At 45.3% G+C, this 20,716-nt stretch overlaps 1 pseudogene; it reads right to left on the bottom strand.

Annotated features, from left to right (window-relative positions):
- Nucleotides 1-14,770: 14,770 nt before the first annotated feature.
- Nucleotides 14,771-19,179, bottom strand: LOC122201824 (annotated as a pseudogene).
- Between the last annotated feature and the right edge of the window lie 1,537 nt (nucleotides 19,180-20,716).

The raw sequence follows: 20,716 nt of genomic DNA, 5'->3' as shown, positions 1-20,716 counted from the left end.
GGTTCCCCAGTCCTGGCACAGCTCCCAGTATACAGTGGTGCTTAATCAGTATTCAAAATTGAAAGTTGTTTTCTCAAGAGTGGCTTACGGGGTCCTTTTGTCCAGAGAAGCTGCCCATTTAGGACCCTGACCTGAGCCAATGGAAACATACCGGAATTTCACACAGAGAGATGTCGGGCCTCTGTAGGGTTTGCCATGAACCACTCACACTGCCCACTTGGGCCAGCCTCCCTCTCTGTTTGCTCCATGTCTAACTCTCACTGTCCTACAGGTTTCTGCTTTCTTTTTCCCTGTTTGTGGTTATGGAGCCTCTGTTTTCTGCTTGTAAGCACAGGTAAATCTCTAAGTCAATGGCCTATCTCCTTGGGTTCCTTTTTGAGTCATCTGATTTCTCGGGCCTGGACATTTGCAAATTTCTCCCTTGGGCAGCCCTAGTGGTTTCAGTCCCAAGCCCAGGTTTTGGGATGCTGCCTTCCCTTTGGCCTTGAGGAACAGGCGGCTGGGGCTGGACATTGTCCTGAGGATCCACAGAGGCACCAGGGGATCGAGGAGAGGAGAATGAGCAGAATCCAGGTCAGTTCTGTCTCTCTGCCTAAAGAAGGAGTTGCTTTGAGGGCAGTTCATGCTTATTTGATGAGGCAGTGGGGGCCCTAGAGGAGAACTGACCCTGGTCCTGGGTTAAGCTCTGCCCTTCCTCCAGCACTGCCACAGCTAAAGCACAGGCTTCCCTTCCCATACAGTCACCAGCCCCATTTGTCTGGATTCCTGCAAGAGTTAGAAATTGTGTGGGTCTTTGGGCTACGACTGTCCAGGCAGGCTGAGAGCAGAGCTTCTTAGTGTCTCCATCCACAGAACCAAGAGGTTGGTAATTGTTGATTCCTACAAGGAGACCCACATGTGAAAGCTATGCTAGGCTCCGGGCCAACACGCCCCCACAAAAGTCTGCCCTGGCAAAGATTCTGGGAGGGGTACAGACTTGGGCAGGGCCTCTCTGTGATCCAACCGCTTCAAGGTAGCAGGGCCTGGCCCATTGCCTACCACTTGGCCTGGAGCAAAGCTGCCTTTTGCTTGGTTCCATGAAGGTCTGGCAGAGGCTCTATGGGATGAGCAGGCACAGATACCGGGGTTTCTGGTGGGAAAGGAGCTTGGCTGAATTTACTCATCCATTCTCACACCAATGCTGCCTCCACTAGCACCCTAAGCAGCCTTGTCTGCAACAAATACCGCAGATTGGGTGGCTTCAACAATCAACATTTATTTCTCACAGTTCCGGAGGCTGGGAGGTCCAAGGTCAAGGTGCTGGCAGACCCAGTGTCTGAAGGCCTGCTTCCTGGTTTGCAGATGGCCATCTTCTTGTTGTGTCTGCAAATGGGGAGCAAAAAACTCTCATGTGTCTTCTTATGAAGGCACTAATCCCATTCATGAGGGCTCTATTCTCATGAACTAATTATCTCCCAAAGGTCCCACCTCCTACCACAATTCACATTAGGGGTTAGGATTTCAACATAGGAATTTTGGGGGACACAAATGTTTACTCCATAACAGGGCCTCAGCCGAAGCTGGGGGCCCAGGTTGCTTACCTGGATTCCTGAAGCCTTATGAAAACTTCATGGCCCTGGGCTTCAAAAAGTCTTAAGGGATGAACATTCAGGAGGCAAGGATTCAAGAAAGCACAAAGCCTGCATGAGGAACAAGGCAAAGTTGGCTCTGATGACAGTGAAGGAAGATGGGAAATAAGCCTGGAAACATAGCAGTTTGACCACATAGGGCAAAGCTCTAAACAAAACCACCCGGATTGGCCTTAACTTTTGCCATAAACATCTGATATTGTGTGGATGTGTTTGTTCTGGCCAGAAGTTATCTGGAGGCCGGTGCAGAGGATCAAATGTATGTTTCTGGAGGAGCTATTTCAAGGAGCCTGGGCTCTCCACCTCTGTGTCAGGAGCAACGACAAACTGCAAGTGCTGTATACATCATCTTATCTACTTGGAAAGCAAATAAGCAAAGAGCAGATAAAAACTCTGGCCAAAGTCACCAAATAACAGAAGAGATAAGAGCATGGGGGGTGGAGGAAAACTGCAGTTGTCTGTGGTCTGTCCATTAGCTTGGGATGGCTCAGTATGATGTCAGCTGAAGGGCTATGGAGTGGCCTAAGGATGGACACCAGGACCACCGACCAACCATCAGCCCCATCTTAATTAGATATTATATTGAAAAACAGGCTAATGGCAGTCAATTACAGTGGCTTTGCCCAGGTGGTTTCTGCTAACACAGGGAAAACTAAACTACTCCAGTTTGTAGGGATATTCTTGTTTTACACTTTTAGGTTTCATTGGATCTGAAGATCTCTGGAGTTAAGAGACCGGGCAGGAATCATGCAAAAATTCCAAACAAAATGAAAGTGGAAAACTTTAACTTTAGACTTGGTTAGTAAGCTAGATCACATACCTAAAAGTTCATTAAAATGGTTTCATATCAGGTAAGAGTTACTAGAAAGACAAGAAAGTACCCAAAAGATAAGACTTTCCAATTTCTATGCTCACAATAATTACCCAGGGTATTTCAAAAACACAAATATAGGGGTGCCTGAGTGCCTCAATTGGTTAAGCATCCGACTTTGGCTCAGGCCACAATCTCGTGGTCCGTGAGTTTGAGCCCTGCATTGGGTTCTGTGCTGACAGCTCAGGGCCTGAGGCCTGCTTCCGATTCTGTGTCTCCCTCTCTCTCTGCCTTCCTCCTTCTAGCATTCTGTCTCTCTCTCTCAAAAATAAGTAAACCTTAAAAGCACAAATATAGGGGCATCTGGATGGCTCAGTCAGTTAAGTGTCCGACTTTGGCTTAGTGATCTTGCAGTTCATGAGCTCGAGCCCTGCACTGGGCTCTGTCCTGACAGCTTGGAGCCTGGAGCCTGCTTCCAATTCTGTGTCTCCCTCTCTCTGCCCCTCCACCTCTTGCTCTCTCTCTCTTTCTCAAAAATAAATGAACATTAAAAAAATTAAAAAATAAGAACACAAATAAATAAAATAATAAATTATCCTCTGTGAGGTTAGAGAAGACATTATAAGGGGATTTTCCACTTAGTCATCCATCTACCCACCTACCCCGAGAACTACAGAAGGAGCTATTTTTCCTTCTATATAATTGTTAATTGTTTTTATTTTTGCTTTGACTGAATGAAAAGCCATAGAATATTAGAACCAGATCACTGGATATCATTCATTCCTTAAATGACTATTTACTGAGTGCTGATAATGTGTCTGGTGGTAGGTACACAATGGGGGTCAGATGGCCAAAAAGAGTTTATATTCTAGTGGACAGTACAGACTAAGAGCAAGTAAAAAGAAAATACTTACAAATTGTGAAAGAGTCAAAGAATGGGCTCACATAGAGTAGAATGTGAGAAAGCTTACTTTGAAGAGGAGATCAGAAAGGGGACTGAGGTGCAGCAGGACAAAGGGGCCTGCCTGGGGTCACCATACAGTCAGTGGTAGGGCCACAACCCCTGTTTCCTAACTCTGGCGTTCTTTGGACTGTGCTGTCTGCTCTCATGTAGAGTCTGCCTCTGTTCTTTGGCAATCTGTGTGGATACTGGATGATTTCTTGGCTGGCTTTCGAAAGCAGGTGGGAGGCTGTGTAGTGGGGAGAGGCAAGGTTCACTGACTGGAGGTGTGCTACGTGCTGCTACATGTCTCTGAATAGCTCAGAGAGAAGGGACACAGCAAACTTTTAGAGGTCATTGCCTTGTAGAAGACCGATCATGTAATGTGATTCTTAGCAGTAGACTATATGTGTGGGGGCTTGCTGCCTTTTCTCCCATCTCAATGGGAACTGTCCTCTTGAGGGCCCCCTTCCACTGTCCTCTTCTGCTGGTTTAGGCAGGGCTGCTTGTCAGCTTTTGGATTAAGTGCTAAGTAAAATCATAGTGAATGAGGCCTCTGGCTCAAGGATATTACCAATAGGAATAGAAAAATTGGACTGATAAAGATAAATGTCACGGCCTGTAGCATTTTATTAAAGAAGTATTGAAATCATATTTTCTAATGCAACAGGCTAGGGTGGTATTTCTCTAACTATGGGGGTTTCCACTGATGAATCTAATGACCCTGAAAATGGTAATTTAAAAAATTCAATGGCTGAGTCCAGCTCTTCTGGGGTTTCCAGTCCTAGGTCTATAGCAAACAAAATTTCAAGGATGAAGCAGTGAGGCAAGAATGAGTTCACTGGCTCCAGTTACCACCCTAGGAAGTCAGTAGGTCTGCCCTGACCATCAGACAGTGGGTCACAGTGCCCTCTGCCCAGATTAAATCTCCAGCACTCTGTAAAAAAAGACATAACCGTTATATATAGTACGTTATATACAGTAATAGGAAAGTTTCCCCCTTGTGGCCCTGGGGACAAGAACACATGCTTATCTGAGACCTTTGATTTCTTAATTCTCTCTGCCATCCTAATGGACACTTCCAGCTGGGCCTGACCACACCACAGTCTGTAAATCATCAGACCACCTTGAATAACCCTTAAGTCATAACATGGCACATTATTTTGGATAATCTACTATTTTAGATGACTTTTTAAGTACTTGAACAACTGAAGGCATGGCTGGAGTTCCAGTGAGATTTCAAAATAATTAGCCACATCCTAAACACGATACAGTATAAACACAAATTTAAAAAAACCAGTAACTCAAAATCCCAAACCCAAAACAATTTAGTGTAAGTAGTGCCAATCATTTTCCTAAAGGTAATGGAAATATATGGGATGTGATTTTTCCATTTCTTATCAAAAGGGCAAATACCTGTGGTTTTCTGGGCCATTGCTTGGCTTGGTCCACCTTGTGGATGCAGAAGTTGAGCTCCAGAGATACTCTCTCCAGAAGTCCAGGGTAACAGACCTACCTGGTGTCTGAGATGCTGTACTATCATCTGAACAGAATAAACAGATGGGTAAGACCCCAAAATGGGAAAAGGTACATTTGGTAGGTTGGATTATTATTCCCAGTTCTTCTTTCCCAATTCCCATTTGGCTCCCTGTTATGGAATTATAAGTCCATACATCTTGCCATTGGCTTTGTTGACACTGTGGATGGTAGAGTATATCTCCTATTGTTGATGTTGGTCTTGGCTATGTGACTTGTTTTGGCCAATGTAATGTTAGCAGACATGATACGACCAGAGTCTATTAATGTGCTTGCATGCATGATTTGGCTTGACCTCTATGTCTTGTGATCTACTAGGAGAAGAACACGTCCACATAGGTCCTGGTCCCAGAATGAGGAGACACGTAGAGAAAATCTGAACCCAACCTGCAGCCTGTAGCCCAGCTCAGCCAAATTGCTGTCTGAAGTGGAGCTGCCCTAGCTAAGCAAGAAAAAGAAATACTTTTTCTTTTTTCTTTTTTTTTTTTTTTTTTTTTTTTGAGGCAGGGGTAGAGAGAGAGAGGGAGGGAGAGAGAGGGAGGGAGAATGTGTTTGTTATGCAGCATTACTACTTCAATAGCTGATTAATACATTAAACATCTGTGGATCAGGCTACAGATATCAACGGGGGAAACTGGTCTGGAATTCACTTATTCATCATATGTGAATACATACTAAACTAGCCCTTTTGGCAAGCATTGTGCTGGGCCTGGAGCATCAAATAGAAATAATACATTGTCATGGCTAGAGGGGCAATGACAGTTCAGTAACATAATCGCTAACATAACAGGCCTAAAAGACAATGCACAAGGGCAATAGTAGGGCCATGTACAGTGGGCTATGGCCACACAGCAAGCCTGGAGGGACTGACAGACGGTGACACAGAGGCTGTTATTTGGATCATGTCTTTAAGGAGGACTTTGTCAGCAAAGAAGAGAAAGGAATTCCAGGCAGTGGGAACAGTGCAGAGGCAGGGCCATTGGAGAGTTCATGAAATACCAAGTAGCTCAGTGTGCAGGAAATGAGGCCAGAAATTTGGATTGGGGATAAGTTGGAAAGGCCCATGACTAAGGAATGTGGACTTTATTTAGTAGCTTTAGTCCATGGACTTTTTAAGGGAACTCTCTGAGATTTTTAAGCAGTGGGTAATATAATCAAATCCATGCTTTAGAACAATGTTTCTTAGGGTGTGGTTCCAGGACCAGCAATATCAGCATCACCTGGAAATTATTAGAAATGCAAATTCTTGGCCCAGACTTTGTAAATAAGAAACTTTGGGGTGGGCCCAGCAATCTGTGTTTTATAAAGTACTCTAGGTGATTCTGATACCCACTGAAGTTTGACATTCACTGCTTAGGACAATCAGTCTCCTCTTAGGCATCAGAGGTTAGATAGAGTGGGGAAATCATGCTGGGAAGAGTTTCTGAAGAGCCCCAGAGGATTCAGGAGGCTCCTTGCTTGAGGGTAAGGAAAGACGAGACATTCTTACCACTTGCTTGGCGCCAAGGCAGCCAGATCAAGGTGGCCAGACCATAGGCAAGAGGAGGCGTTCACTTTTTCACTCCTTCATCCATTTGCTCAACAAACCTTTCTTGGCAATGACTATGATCAAGCATTGAACTGGGTCTACTCCTTCATTCATTTGCTCAACAAACCTTTCTTGGCAACGACTATGATCAAGCATTGAACTGGGTCCTCGAGGCAGAATCTGGAAAAGATGTTGCTGCCCCTGCAAAGGACTCACTCCTGGTGGCATTAACCTCGCTGTAAATGGAGCAAGATTCCATATGCTTACTAACCTGTTTCTCTTTTTCTTTAGTGGTGAATGAGCAAAACTCTGATTAATTTCAAGGTCTTTGATGATTAGGATGATGATATTGGCTATCAATGATTGACACTTACCATATGCCAGACCCTGTTCTAAGCTCTTGAAACTATTGAGTCTTCATAACAGCTTCATGAGGTAGATCCTAGGATTAACCACATTTTGCTGAGAAGTAAATCGAGGCACACAGAGGATACACATCCTGCCTAATTTTATACAAAACTTGTAAGTACAGAAACGGCATTTGAGCCCAGGTAGTCACCGTGCTGATGACATCTTTCAAACTGCTGCGCTGGCAAAATATTGAGAATTCCTGGGGAAACTAGGTAAGCATACATTGCAAGAGCAGAGCTTTGGAGAGAACAAGGGGAAACGAACTTCATTGTTTTCCCTATCACCTGCTTGAACCTGTTCTGTAGAGTTGGTAGCTCCCTCTGTCCCCAGCTGTGCTGAGGGCAGGTATGTCCAGCTATGCTGAGGGCAGGTCTCCAGACTTTTCTAGTCACGTGTAGATAATTAACTGTTTTCCAGTTATTTGTTGTCACAAACATGATGTCATTTCAGAAATAAAAAGTATCCAGTTATGGGTGTTAGTTAAAACTCTACATTTCATTTAAAGTTCTTTTAGCCTTGCTCCAAGCTTGGATGCTTGACTGGAGGGTAGCAGCTAGTTGGCCTCCCCTTTCAATCATATTTTTTTTTCTGTAGTATTTGAGGACAATAAAGGGATAGAGAACAAAGAGTCAGATTGGTGTCCAACATCCCCAATGATGGTATGACGGCCTCACCGTGCTTTTTAAGTGGAGACATCTTTTTCTCTGATCACAGCCACCTTATGGGGGTCGGGCATGTCCCAAGGCCCTGTTGGAGTGGGATCTGTTGCTAACAATCTTCCAAAAGGATACCAAGCCAACATATGTAATCCAAGAGGTCAGAGTAGGAAGGGAATCAAGTTCAAAGATGGAAATCTCAGGGGCGCCTGGGTGGCTCACGTAGTTAAGTATCCAACTGATTTCTGCTCAGGTCATGATCTCACAGTTTGTGAGATCGAGCCCCACACGGGGCTCCTTGCTGACAGCACAGAGCCTAGTTGGGATTCTCTCTCTCCCTCTCTCTCTGCCCCTCCCCTGTGCTCTCTCTGTCTCTCTCTCAAAATAAATAAATAAACTTTAAAAGAAGTTTGGAAATGTTTTGAGAATTCTTCACAGTCCCCATCCTCAAGGTGGGTGGTTGTGTGTGTGCGCGTGCAATTCCGCATTTGCCCTGTGGCCCCCGCTGAGTTTAGTTTCTGAAGATAAACATGCATTAGAGTTAGTTGAGAAAATGCTAAATCATTATCTTTTTAAAATGTTTACGAAGAATTCTAGGTAGTCTCCCCAGTTTTTAACCATTATAGTCAAGCATTATAGTCACATAGTCGGTGCTCAGCAAACATTAATTAAATCAACGACTTAACGGGAAATTCGCTCAGAGGTAGAAAGATGACAATAGGCCAGATGGCATTTGGGGCCTCTCTGTCCTTCACTCAGCTTTCTGCTTGGCTAAGTCAACATCTGCTCGTCCTTAAGGGCTGCCTGCAAATGTCAGCTCCCCTAAGGAGCTTTCCACAAATCCCTCTACAGAACAAAACAGGGTCTCACAGCACTCAGACCTGCCATGATCTGCTCTGCCAACCACACTGTAATAGAGCGATTTGTTTGTGTGTTTGCTGCCCCTGTTCTGGGTTCTCATGTCTCATTCATCTCCGTTCCCACAGTGCCTAGCACAGTGCCTTCCCAGGGAGGGTCAGTAGATGGGCTTTGAGTGAATAAATCCTACCACCCATACATCAAATACTAATTGTACACACTGTTCTCTAGCACACCGAGGAGTCTGTTAGGTATCCCAACTCAACTGCCAGCTTTGAAGAACTACCTTTTCCTTTTGTAGGTCGTTTAGAGCTCAACAGTAATGCCTCCCAGCACCTTGTCTGGGTGCCTGACACCACCATTCTGTTGGAGGGGCTGGGACAAAATGAGAGCCCTTGGGGGTCTTTGCATCACCAGTTATTAGGTACAGGGAAGCTCTTTTGATTCTTAGTTTGAGAGCCTTGAGTTGAGAAGTGGACATGGCCAAACCAAGAATAACTTGGTTGACTCTGTAGCATAGAGGGAGGCCCATGCATGGCGTCTGCAATACCCTCACCCAGAACTTGAATTACCGTTCTCTAGAGTAGGAGCACTCCTCATGAAGAAGACCAGCTGTTGCTAGACTGACCCGAGGCCTTAGAGAGCCTGAGGTTCTTCCATTTTTAGAGATTCCTGGGACATCAAAAAATGGTGAAATGTCAAGTGTTTCCATGCTAAGAGGTGACTACTTTTACCCGTAAAATTTATTTTTTAAAAACAATTACTTCATAGTGTGGTAGGTAAGCACACGGACTCTGGAGTCCAGACAGCCTGAATTTAAACCCTGACCCAACACTTAATTAGCTGTGTGGTCTTATGAGCTGTGTGATTTTGGGCACGTTATTTGGTCTTTCTGAACTCAGTTTCTAATCTATAAAAATGGGCATAGTATTACATCCTCATAGGGTATTTTTGAGGGTTAAATACAAGTCTTAGAAGAGCCTTGGACTCTTGGAACAGTATACATTACATGAGTGTCTGTCATTATTGTTATTTTAATAGACTCCAAGCAGTGGCATCTGGTAAGAAGCAGCTAATTTAAAGTTTTACCCTGAATGTCATTTTCCTTCACCCACCGTCAGGGAGTCTCGGTGACTGCATATACAATTTCTTTTGCAGAGAATTTCAAAATTCGAAACTTGAGACCTGGGCCACATGGTCTCTTGGTACCTCTCGTGAACTGGGAGGCTTGCCCTGCTCCTGCGAGTGGTGGATACTCCACTTAAAACCTGCCATCTGAGGGACGGGTCCCTCCCCTGGAGGGTACACCTCCAGCTTCGGGATTAGTGCTGTGGCTGGACATCCATGATGACAATTTAGTGACTGACTCCCAGCAAAAGACACAGACACACAGGCTGTCGGATTCAATCTTTTGGCCAACCACAAGGGCGTGGCTCTTTAACCATCAGAGGCTGTTCTCTCCCTGGCTGAAGTTCAAAGTGATTGTGTTGCCAGCTGGCCGGGAGCAAGTTCGGCTTTGCTAATAGGCTCCCTGAGCGATGCAAAGAGCTCCTGTGCCAGTACTCGCGGTCCCAACCGAAGCCTGTGCTAATCTCCATCCCCAAATATAGTTGTGGCTGTCACCTTCCAGCTCGAGGGTGGGGTACAGTCCCCACTTGTACACTCATAGGACTCTACTGTCACCTAACACCTTTGTGTTGCTGCCCCAGCAAGAGGCTGGTATGTAGGAAGGGTGGCATAAAAGTGGCACGGAAGTTGAGTAAGGGGGAGCTGGGTAACGGGCAGAGTGTCCTGACCTCCGAGGTCCTTGTGAATGTACCGTGACTTTGAAACCTACCCCGCAGTCACAGCTCAAGTGCCGGAGCCAATGCCCTGTGTTTAGACGCCTGCTCTTCATTCTGTCAAATCCTGGCCATGTTCCAGCGCTACCAATTATCCCTCGCCTAGCAGCGGCGAGGTGGCAGTCACAACGCAGAGGTGGGGGTGGCTGCTCTGGGCTTCCGGGCCTGTGTGGCTGGGGAGCAGTGCTGCAAAATCCTCGCCTCTCTCCCACCACTCTCCCCCCAGCAGCAGGCGAAGCAGCACTTTGCAAGTGAGAGGAAGACATTTATTTTCGGCTAAACATTCCCAGTGAGCCCAATGGCTGCGAGCAGACTTTCGGCAAAGCTTCTGAGATGCTGATGTGCACCATTAGCTGGTGGCAAGCCATTACCTTACCCCCAGGAAGTGTGGGCGCTTGGCAGAGTTTGGGTGTGGGATGCCCATCGACTGAGTTCTTTCTAGGGCAATTATTTCCCTGGTTTCTCTTCCTGCCTTTTTTTAAAAAAGTATATTTATTGGGGCGCCTGGGTGGCTCAGTTGGTTGAGCATCCGACTTCGACTCGGGTCATGATCTCATGGTTGGTGAGTTCGAGCCCTGAGTTGGACTCTGTGCTGACAGCTCAGAGCCTGAAGCCTGCTTCGGATTCTGTGTCTCCTTCTCTCTCTGCCCCGCCCCTGCTCATGCTCTGTCTCTCTCTCAAAAATAAATAAACATTAAAAAAATTAAAAAAAAGTATATTTATGTATTTCGGGGAGAGTGCAAGCGGGGGAGGGGCAGAAAGAGGGGGACAGAAGATCTGAAGCGGGCTCTCCACTGACTGGCCAACAGCAGCGAGCCCGACGCGGGGCTCGAACTCACGAACCGTGAGATCAAGACCTGAGCTGAAGCTGGATGCTCAAATGACTGAGCCTCCTAGGCGCCCTGCTCTCTTTCTACCATCTTACATGAAGTATAGATAAAGGTCAGTGGCATGTCTGAGCGCTCTACGTTTCTAACACGTTTTGCCTGGAGCAGGCAATGGGTGCTACCTGCCATCTGGTGAGGAGAGAAGGGTAGACAGAGGGGTGAGTGCGCTCAACTCCCTGGGCCTGCAGGAGAGGGGCTTGGCCCTGAAGTTTTCAAATGTCTACCTGGCAAGGACAATATTTCAAACTCTCATTCTGAATACTGAGAAAGAGCTTAGCGAAAACATTTTTTTCCTCCCAGCACTGTTCCTTTGTATACAATGAGGGGAAATGGTCTAAAGGAAGGGCTTCCAAACCATGTCTTTTTTAAGCCAAAGAAACATTTTTTCCCAAGTGAAATCTTATGCTACAGCCTCGGATATAAAACTGGAACAGCAACAGGAAATCCTCCCTGATGGCATCCAGAGGCGGCACCAACTGTTTCCCCAGCAACCTCAGCAGCAGTCACACAGACTTCCAACATCCTCGGTGCTGTGAAACCTCCTCTTGGTCTCCGCTGTCACCTGTTCACCATCATCTACCTCATGCCCAAAGCTCCCAATTTGATTTCTCACACTGGCAAGGGGGCCTTTGCCGGCAACTGAGTGTCATCAATGGGGCTTTGATGCAGGATCTCTGGGGTCCGGGCATTTTATCCTGCATGATTCAGGCACTGAGAGGTGGGTGCACGGAGATTTGAGGTTCTTCTCCCCATTTGACTTAGCAATGGCCACGATTTGGCAAAGACAGGTAATTTGTGGAATCATTTGTCATTGGAAAAATAGGAACTGCACTCTGCCTTTATGCTGCCAACCTCCCTGATCTACCTCATGTGTTTTATATTCCCAAGTTGGGAAGATGAAATAAGTAAGGAAATAGCGAGCAAACAAAAATGACTATTTCTGGCAAGTGCTAAAAAGAAAATAAAGCAGGTTAATGGGATGGGGGTAAGGGTTGGAGGGTAGTTCTTTAGACTGGGTACTTGAGGATGGCCTCAAAAAGGAGTGACACATAAGCTGAGACCTGAACAGTGAGCAATTATCCAGCCAGGAGAAAACCTGGGGGCAGAGTATTTGCAGAAGAGGGAACAGCATATGCACAGTCTTTGAGGGGGCACGTGCTTGGCTTGTCTGAAGAGCAGAAAGCTGGCTAATGTGACTGAGACCTCAGTGACTGGGGGGAACAGGGTTTGCGGGCTTAACCAGATAGCCCAAGACTGGGTGTTTGGGTTTGAAGATTAATGGGACTGGGGTGGTGGGTTTTCAGGTTCTCCCCACTCAGGCATCACTCCCTTCTTTCAGCTTCTGGATTGCCATTTATACCCAGAAAATGAGCAAATGTATCTTTATCTGTTAATAATGCCTCCTAATTAACAACTAAAACCTACAAGTACCCCAAATTGAAAATATAGTGGGTTCTCAAAGGAACCATAAATGCTAGCATTCACGTAACACGTATTAATTTAACAGAGGAGTGTTAAGTGTAGTCATCATGTACATTACATCCCTAGTACTTATTTATCTTCAAATTGGAAGTTTGTACTTCCAAGAGTTTGTACTTCCAAAAGTTTGTACTTTTGCAGAATTTATACTTATAGCTGTGTGACTGCAGGCAAGTACTTAACCTCTCTGTTCTTAGTTTTTATCATCTGTAAAAAGGGAATAATACTTCCATTATAACATTGTTTTGAGAATAAAATATCTGTAAAATGCTTAGAATACATAGCAAATATGAAATGCATTTGCTATTTTTATTTTATATGCAAAGGCACAATTGACTATTTCGTAAGTATTTTTTGGGTACCTACCATGTGCTCAGTCCTGTGCTAGGGACTGAGGACACAACAATGAACAAAACGAGCTCCATCCCTGCCCGGCACCCGGTTTCCTGCTCTTTACCGTGTAAAGAAGGCGTGGAATTGCCGAGGATGGACTTGCCACCTGTGGCCAATGCATGTGGAGGGTCGTAGAGAAAGGTGCGGGGGCTTCTTTATTATACCGGGAGCCATCAGGGGCCAACCCAGGTCCCGTCCCCTAGAAAGCCTCTGGTCTCTGCAGAGAATGTTCAAATATGAAGAAAATTCCCTTAGAAGGACCATATACGGGGTGAGCACAGGCACCTGTTGGGTCCTCCCTGAAGCCATCTAGCTGATATTATCACTGAGCCCTCATCTTGAATCTTGAGCCTTACCTCCAGTCCCCACTCCTGGCTTCTGCTTGAACTGGTATCTCAAACGAATGGTATACATCTCTCTTCTGGACTTAGGTAGATCCACCAGGCGTGTCCTAAGAGGACAGAATCAAGTGTGAACATTCAGCACTCCAAATTACCTTCCCGAATAAGGCCAAGGGTTGCTTTTCGAATTATAATTAAAAAAAAAATGGGGCGCCTGGGTGGCTCAGTCGGTTAAGCGTCTGACTTCGGCTCAGGTCATGATCTCGCAGTTTGTGAGTTCAAGCCCCGCGTCGGGCTCTGTGCCGACAGCTCAGAGCCTGGAGCCTGCTTCCGATTCTGTGTCTCCCCCTCTCTCTGCCCCTCCCCTGCTCATGCTGTCTCTCAATACTAAATACACGTTAAAAAAAAAATTAAGAAAAAAAAAATCATACCAGTTCCTTGATTCACAGTATTAGAGCAGGAAGGTCAGTGCGGTGACCCAGAGCAAAGCATCTTTCTAAACTACAATGGTTCTAAACGGTTAAATGCATTCTGTGTTCGGCATAGCTTTCCAGGTGACCTAGACACGTTGGTGTTGGGCCTTCATGACGTGGCTCCTTTATGTGGCAGCGGCCTCATCTCTTCTCACTCCTCCCCGTGTGTCCTACCACACCACGCTGCTCGGCGTTCGCCCGGTGCCCCTGGGGCTCTCTCCTTGCCTTTCTTGCTAACCCTTACCCAGATTTATCCTCCTGGAACACCTACTCAACAATCAGGACTCACTCGGGCATCACCTCCTCCAGGAAGCCTTCCTTCCCTGGGCATCACCTCCTCCAGGAAGCCTTCCTTCCTCTGGGCATTACCTCCTCCAGGAAGCCTTCCTTCCTCTCTCAACACTGGATCAGACCCCTCCTCTGTGACTCCCTGGGCACCACACCGGCATAGCGGAGCGCGCCCGGTGGCTCCCGGTGGGAGCCTCTTTCACAGACCTGGCTTTCTGAGGCCCTGTCTCACCATTTCATCTCTGTAGCTTCCCGGGGCTTAGTAAATGGTTTTAAATGAATAAATGAGTGAAATATCATTATTTCCTAGAGTCCTACTGAAAATCTCTGTAGGTACGTTCATATTTATAACTTCCTGTGTATCAATTCTGGGGCCGGGGATGGGGGAGATACAGTCTTTATACCTGTAAAAGGCCTTAGAACATTGAGAAAGTATCTTGTGGGACTTTTTTCTCTGATACACCTTCCCTGTATCAGATCATTGCTGATTTTCCTTTCTCTGCTGCACAATGGAAAGAGTATCTTATGACTACAATTTTTTAGAATGTCCACTAAGGTATATCTCCCTAGTTTTTGCACTGGGGGTTGAACCAAAAGTAGTACCAGAAATCTTCTATAATTAGGTAACTATAACATTTACGATTAATCTCAACTACATATAACAGAAATCATCAACACAACACTGGCTGAGACAGAAGATTTATTCCTCTCTTATATAAAAGAAGTCTGCAAGTTGGCCAGCATCTACTTTATACAGCAGTGAGAACTTGGGTGAGTTAACGACGTCGAAGCCCTCCAGATACCTGAAAATTAAGAGTGATGTCATTAAAGGGCTTTTGTAAAGATGTAATGTGATAAACACTGGCCTGGCACAGAGTAAATATTCAACGGATGTCAGAAAAAAAAAATCACATCTATTATTTTATTACTAGTGCTAGTTGATTCTGCTATCAGCTCCTTTTTAGGTTTGCTGCTTTTTAGTAGAACTGGTCAGCTCCCAGAGATTTGTTGTAATTTTCCAGACATAGTTGGAAGGCATCGCTGTGCCATTTACCATTTACTGCAAACATTTGTTTTCAGCATTCCGAGATGGACCCTGACACAGCAATATCACATCCTCCTGTCCTCAGCGAGTCCTCTGGAGGCTGTGCTTCTTGCAGCGAAATAAGACTTACAGGAGTCAGAAGGGGGCCCTACTGCCTCAGCGCCACGTTCTCACAGCTCACACAAATAGCTACCGTTGGTATCCAGGGTGGTGGGTTCCGTCGTTCTGGAAGAAGGCATCCCTCATTCCTTTTGACTGGAATTTAGTAATTAAAATAAGATGGTCTAGTGCACAACAATTCATCCGGATAATGTTTTTGGACAAAGTATTCAAGGGCAGATTCACCTACTTTGTCTTAGTCGGGGCTCTCCAGAAAGAAGGGCCTGAGATAGAGGACTTATAGGCTATTTCTCTACTAGGGATTGTGAGCCCAGTGAGCAAGATGGAGACAAAGAAGTGGGGCAGGAAGACAGAGAGAGGGACTGTTATAAGGTATGGAGGGGAGGTTACTGAGTTGGTCCATGCTAATGGTTTGATCCCAAGGGACCATCATGATTGTCCTCTAAAAGTGAAATAAATTTGGTATCCAAATAGTCCACTGGAGAAAAGAACAGGAAGAATTTATTCATTGACTCCTGTCTCCCATTGGTTAAAGGTATGTCCCTGGAGGTAATAACTCTCCCACATTTCCACATTACACATACATGGTGGACTTTCATGGCGCACAGGCCTGTGTGTCCAAGGGAAGCCCCAAGGCAAGAAGCAGGAAGTGTGGAGTGCAGGTGAGGCAGGTTTTTTGAGCCTGTGTGAAGATGTTCAGAGGCTACTGTAGTGCTGCTCTATGCAGTGGCTGGAACAAGAGGTAGGGGAGGCTGACCGAATGTTAAATGGCACTAAGAAGTATCTTATATGCTTTCATTCATTCAACAAGAAGGTATCATAGACCTGGTATATTCCAGGTAGAGAGATAAGAGATGGTAGTTCGGCAGTGACCATGACAACACAACCCTTACTCTCAGGAAACTCATGGTTTGGGGGTTGTTGTGAGCATAAAAGGAGGTAAGTACTTAACACAAGATCTGTAAAGAGCTGCTCAATTGTCATTAGCTGCTTTTAGTTTTATTTTGTGGCGCTGCTGAAAATGGGTAACACATCTGGGCTAGTTCCAGAAATCTCCATGGGTGACCAGCTCATAAGCCAAGACCCCAAATGATTCCATCATTTTTAAAAAAAAAATTTTTTTTAATGTTTATTTATTTTTGAGACAGAGAGAGACAGAGCATGAACGGGGGAGGGTCAGAGAGAGGGAGACACAGAATCTGAAACAGGCTCCAGGCTCTGAGCTGTCAGCACAGAGCCCGACGTGGGGCTTGAACTCACGGACCGCGAGATCATGACCTGAGCCGAAGTCGGCCGCTTAACCGACTGAGCCACCCAGGCACCCCTCCATCATTTTTTTAAAAGGAATAAAGTTTGTGTGTTATTTATGGTGAAAATTCTGACTGCTAATGAGCAATCAGTAGAGAGACACTTGCTCCTCAATAAAACTTGCTTTTTTTTTTTTTTTTTTTTAATTTTTTTTTTCAACGTTTTTAATTTATTTTTGGGACAGAGAGAGACAGAGCATGAACGGGGGAGGGGCAGAGAGAGAGGGAGACACAGAATCGGAAACAGGCTCCAGGCTCCGAGCCATCAGCCCAGAGCCTGACGCGGGGCTCGAACTCACGGACCGCGAGATCGTGACCTGGCTGAAGTCGGACGCTTAACCGACTGCGCCACCCAGGCGCCCCTAAAACTTGCTTTTTATCTGAAATGTTTATTGAGGATTCTAACCCAGACCAGTAGTATCATGATGGTTACAGACTTCCCACCTCCACCACTCCTTCCAGGGCAGTACTTTTATAACTTCCTCTGATTGGTGGGGGTGAGGAGAGCACAGAAATCCTCTGCTCTTAGTAATAAAACAACGTTGGAAACTGCTGTGAAAGGACAAGTGAAAAACATCCAGCCTTTTCCAACACTCCCAGGACTAAACATTTAGGAAGTACACAAGAAATTAAAAGGGAGTCATGCACAAGCATGAAAATCAAGCTTTTTGGCTTTAATCCTACTTTCAGTTTGGAACATTAACCATACTTTGCATGCGATGAATTCGGTCTCCTAAATACAACAGCTGATGACTTACATACAAATTTTAAATTCAACATATTATGTATTTAGGATTGAGAAGCAGCCTTAAACATTTTTAAGCAGCAGAACTATACAAAACGGTTGCAAGTGGAAATAACACTGGCAAAGCGCCCTGTGTTTTTAGCCAGTGCTAAACCAGAGACGTCTCAGGTTGCTAAGAAAAAACAAAAACAACATTTTCCAAGTTAAGAATTCTGTGTTTTGGGGAGGGCAAGAGAGAGAATAACAGCTTACTCTTTGGCTTAAAATACTCAACAGTTCAGAGCCATTACACTTAAAACCAGAAGGAACAAGTCCTAAGGTAGTCTGTGTTCTGAAGAGGAAAATGCACAGAAACCAATGCTGGCTGTTTCTTTACTCAAATCCTTGCAATATGCTCAGCTGAAGACCATCTCACTTACAAGCTGTCAGGGACTTCAAAGGTGGATATTTGGTAGTTACAAACAAGGTTTTCATTTAACAAATTATGTTATTAATGTTTTGTTAATAAATGATGTTTATTAACTGGGATGAGTGATAACTTGTGAAATGTCCTTTTTTAAGAGAGGAGAGCGTGAGTCGGGGGGGGGGCAGGTAGAGGCAGGGGTAGAGGGAGAAGTAGAGGCAGAGAGAGAGAGAGAAAATGTCAAGCAGGCTCCATGTTCAGCAAGGAGCCTGATGTGGGGCTCCATCCCACAACCCTGACCTGAGCTGAAATCAAGAGTTGGATGCTCAACGGACTGGGTCACCCAGGTGCCCCAGTTTTCCCATTTTTGAAACCTAAGGGTCTGCCTGTATCCTAACACACATATCCCACCCAAAGCAGGCACCTTTGGAGGGGTGGGGGGGAGGGTCTACGGGCAACCCACTGGTCTACCAGCCCTGTAAGCAGAAAGCATGGACTATGATGAAGGGACTAAAGTACGGCTGTCAGTGGAGCTAACTGTAGTCCCCTTTCTACCCTCACTTACACAAATATGCTCTTTCCCTTGATATTCTAATCTCACAGGAGGCTTTTTATTAGCACATTTTTCCTTTGAACACATGATGCATACCATATTGGCAAATTGCAGGAAGGCAAGGAAAAGCATGTACTCATTTTCCCTGTTTTTTCTGGAATCCAGGCTCGTCCACTATAAAGCTGCAGGTGAACCCAACTGTCCATGTCTTCAGAGAGACTTCTCCCATGGACCATACACCATGAGACACTACAAGTCTCGTCATGATTCTACTGCCTCCATATTGCTGGCCCTGGCTGCAATTCTGGTCCAGGAGGCCAACCCAGCCTCTGGGCTGGACTGGTTACTACAATGGTATTAACTCCCTCTAGAAGAGTGGTAACTCTAAAAGCTCTGGCACCCCCTCCTCAGAAGAAGGACCTGCTTCTGGAGGATCAGTCCCCTCAAATCATATTTTTGAGCTTTCCCCTTGTTCACCTTTGATTTTCCATGGGACCTTGTCTAGATGTTGGCCTCCTTGGCCGTGACAGGAATATTCTTCTGATTTGGGTAAGTATATTCACAGAGTTACTTATGTGCTTCTAGTGTCTGTCTCTGGTGCTCAGCTTTAACTGATGGTACCAGGCCCACACAGTGTCTCTGTGAAGTAGGTTGACTAGTGGTAGTTTAGAGGGTAATGGAGGAATAGGTATCTTCTTCCAGTTTTAGGCTGTTGTTGCATTGTGCATTCTCCGGTGGATAGGAAACTTGGTTATCTGCCACAGATCTTTCTTGTTTTGTCCCCTTCAATGAGGTTCTTGATAAAGCTGAGATGCTTGACTCACTCAAGCCCACTGTTCCTCTCATTTCCACCAACATGAGTTTGAATTTGACAGTCACATATTCTTCCCCTGACTTCTCTGTGGAGTTCCACACTTTGCCTTTTGTGTTCTGCATAGTCTGAAAAGAGTTGATGCAAAGAAAATTCTTCTGACTTCTGGCTCAAGATTGCTCTTTTAAAAGTTTCCTCCCACTTCTTGGGGCGCGTGGGTAGCTCAGTCAGTTGAGCGACTGACTCTTGATTTAGGCTCAGGTCATGATCTCAGGGTCGTGGGATCCAGCCCTCTGTCGGGCTCTGCACTGAGGATGGAGCCTTCTTGGGATTCTCTCTCTCCCTTCTCTGACTCTACCCTGCTAACTCCCTCTCAAAATAAACAAACATTAAAAATAAAAGTTTTCTCCCACTTCCTGTCACTCAAAGGCACTCTCGATTCCATAATTCTAAATTCTAATTTTCAAATTCTTAGATTGCTAAAATGAGGACAAAAAGGACAGGCAGACAGGTACAAAAGCCCTCAAAAGGGAGTTGAATTTTAGGGAACTGGGTTTAAGTGATATGGCCTCATTCTCTGAGAATGCCTTACAGAGTGAGTGATGTGAACACAGATGACCCTCACATTTTCCCTGAATGATTGAACCTTGCTGGGATAAGGGTATAAGGAGTTAGAGTTCAGAGCTTCTGCTGACTTGGTAAAACCAGAATTGTGCCCCATTCCCCACTCTCTGTGTACAGCCTAGACTTCACCCCAGGGGATCCATCCAGTAAAGGACATGGTTTATACAGCCACCCAGACTGGGGTTCAAATCCTGAGTTCACCATCTCCTAGCACTGTGATCTTGGACAATCACTTCTTTTAAATCTCCTTGTGTATATCTGGGGGTTGTTGTGAGCATTAAGGGAGGTAAATACTTAATATAAGTAAGGCCTATTAAAGTAAGTGCTTCTATGGTATGGTCTCCATTTCCAAGATCACCTCATGGTACAAGACGGTGACTAGAATGAAAAACCACCTGATTTTTCATTCCAGTCAATAGGAAAAAAGACAATAAAAGGGTGAAGCCAGCTGATTCTTAAAGTCCCTGAAAGGTCCTGCATGAATTGATGTTTACATCTCATTGCCCAAAGAGTAGTTTCATGGCTTCTGATAGCTGCAAGGGAAAATGTAGTATTTATTCTGGATAGCCATGTGTCTAGCTAAAGTTGCTATTACTACGGAAGAGGGGGAGAATGAACATTCGATGCCAATTATCATTCTTTGCCACAGAGAGCCATTTTAGGGGCAGCTAGAGAAGGAAGAGTCTTGGGACTTTGATTATTTTCCCCTGTGTCATCAAGTTTAATCATTAAAAGTGGTTGATGCTGATAACTTCTTGATAAGATCAAAGGCAAATCCAAGTGATCTGGAAGTGCTCTGTCCAGTGAGGTAGCCATTAGCCATATGTGCCTTATGCTCCCTCATCATATCCCCCCTGAACAATTTTGACCCCTAAATCTTTAAGGTTAAAGAACGTAGAAGGTCTCATCTTCTGTAGCTTCTTCCTGCTGAATAGGAGCGTAGAGATGTCCCTACCTACGGGTCAACATTTGTAATGCCACTCTACCTTCCCAGACTGCCCAAGGCAGAGGCACCTGAATCCAATGTAGAAAACATTG

The sequence above is a fragment of the Panthera leo genome, chromosome D2, assembly GCF_018350215.1.
Source record: "Panthera leo isolate Ple1 chromosome D2, P.leo_Ple1_pat1.1, whole genome shotgun sequence".
NCBI lineage: Eukaryota > Metazoa > Chordata > Mammalia > Carnivora > Felidae > Panthera > Panthera leo.
Note: the sequence above shows the minus strand (reverse complement) of the source record. Positions and strands in the feature narration are given on the sequence as shown.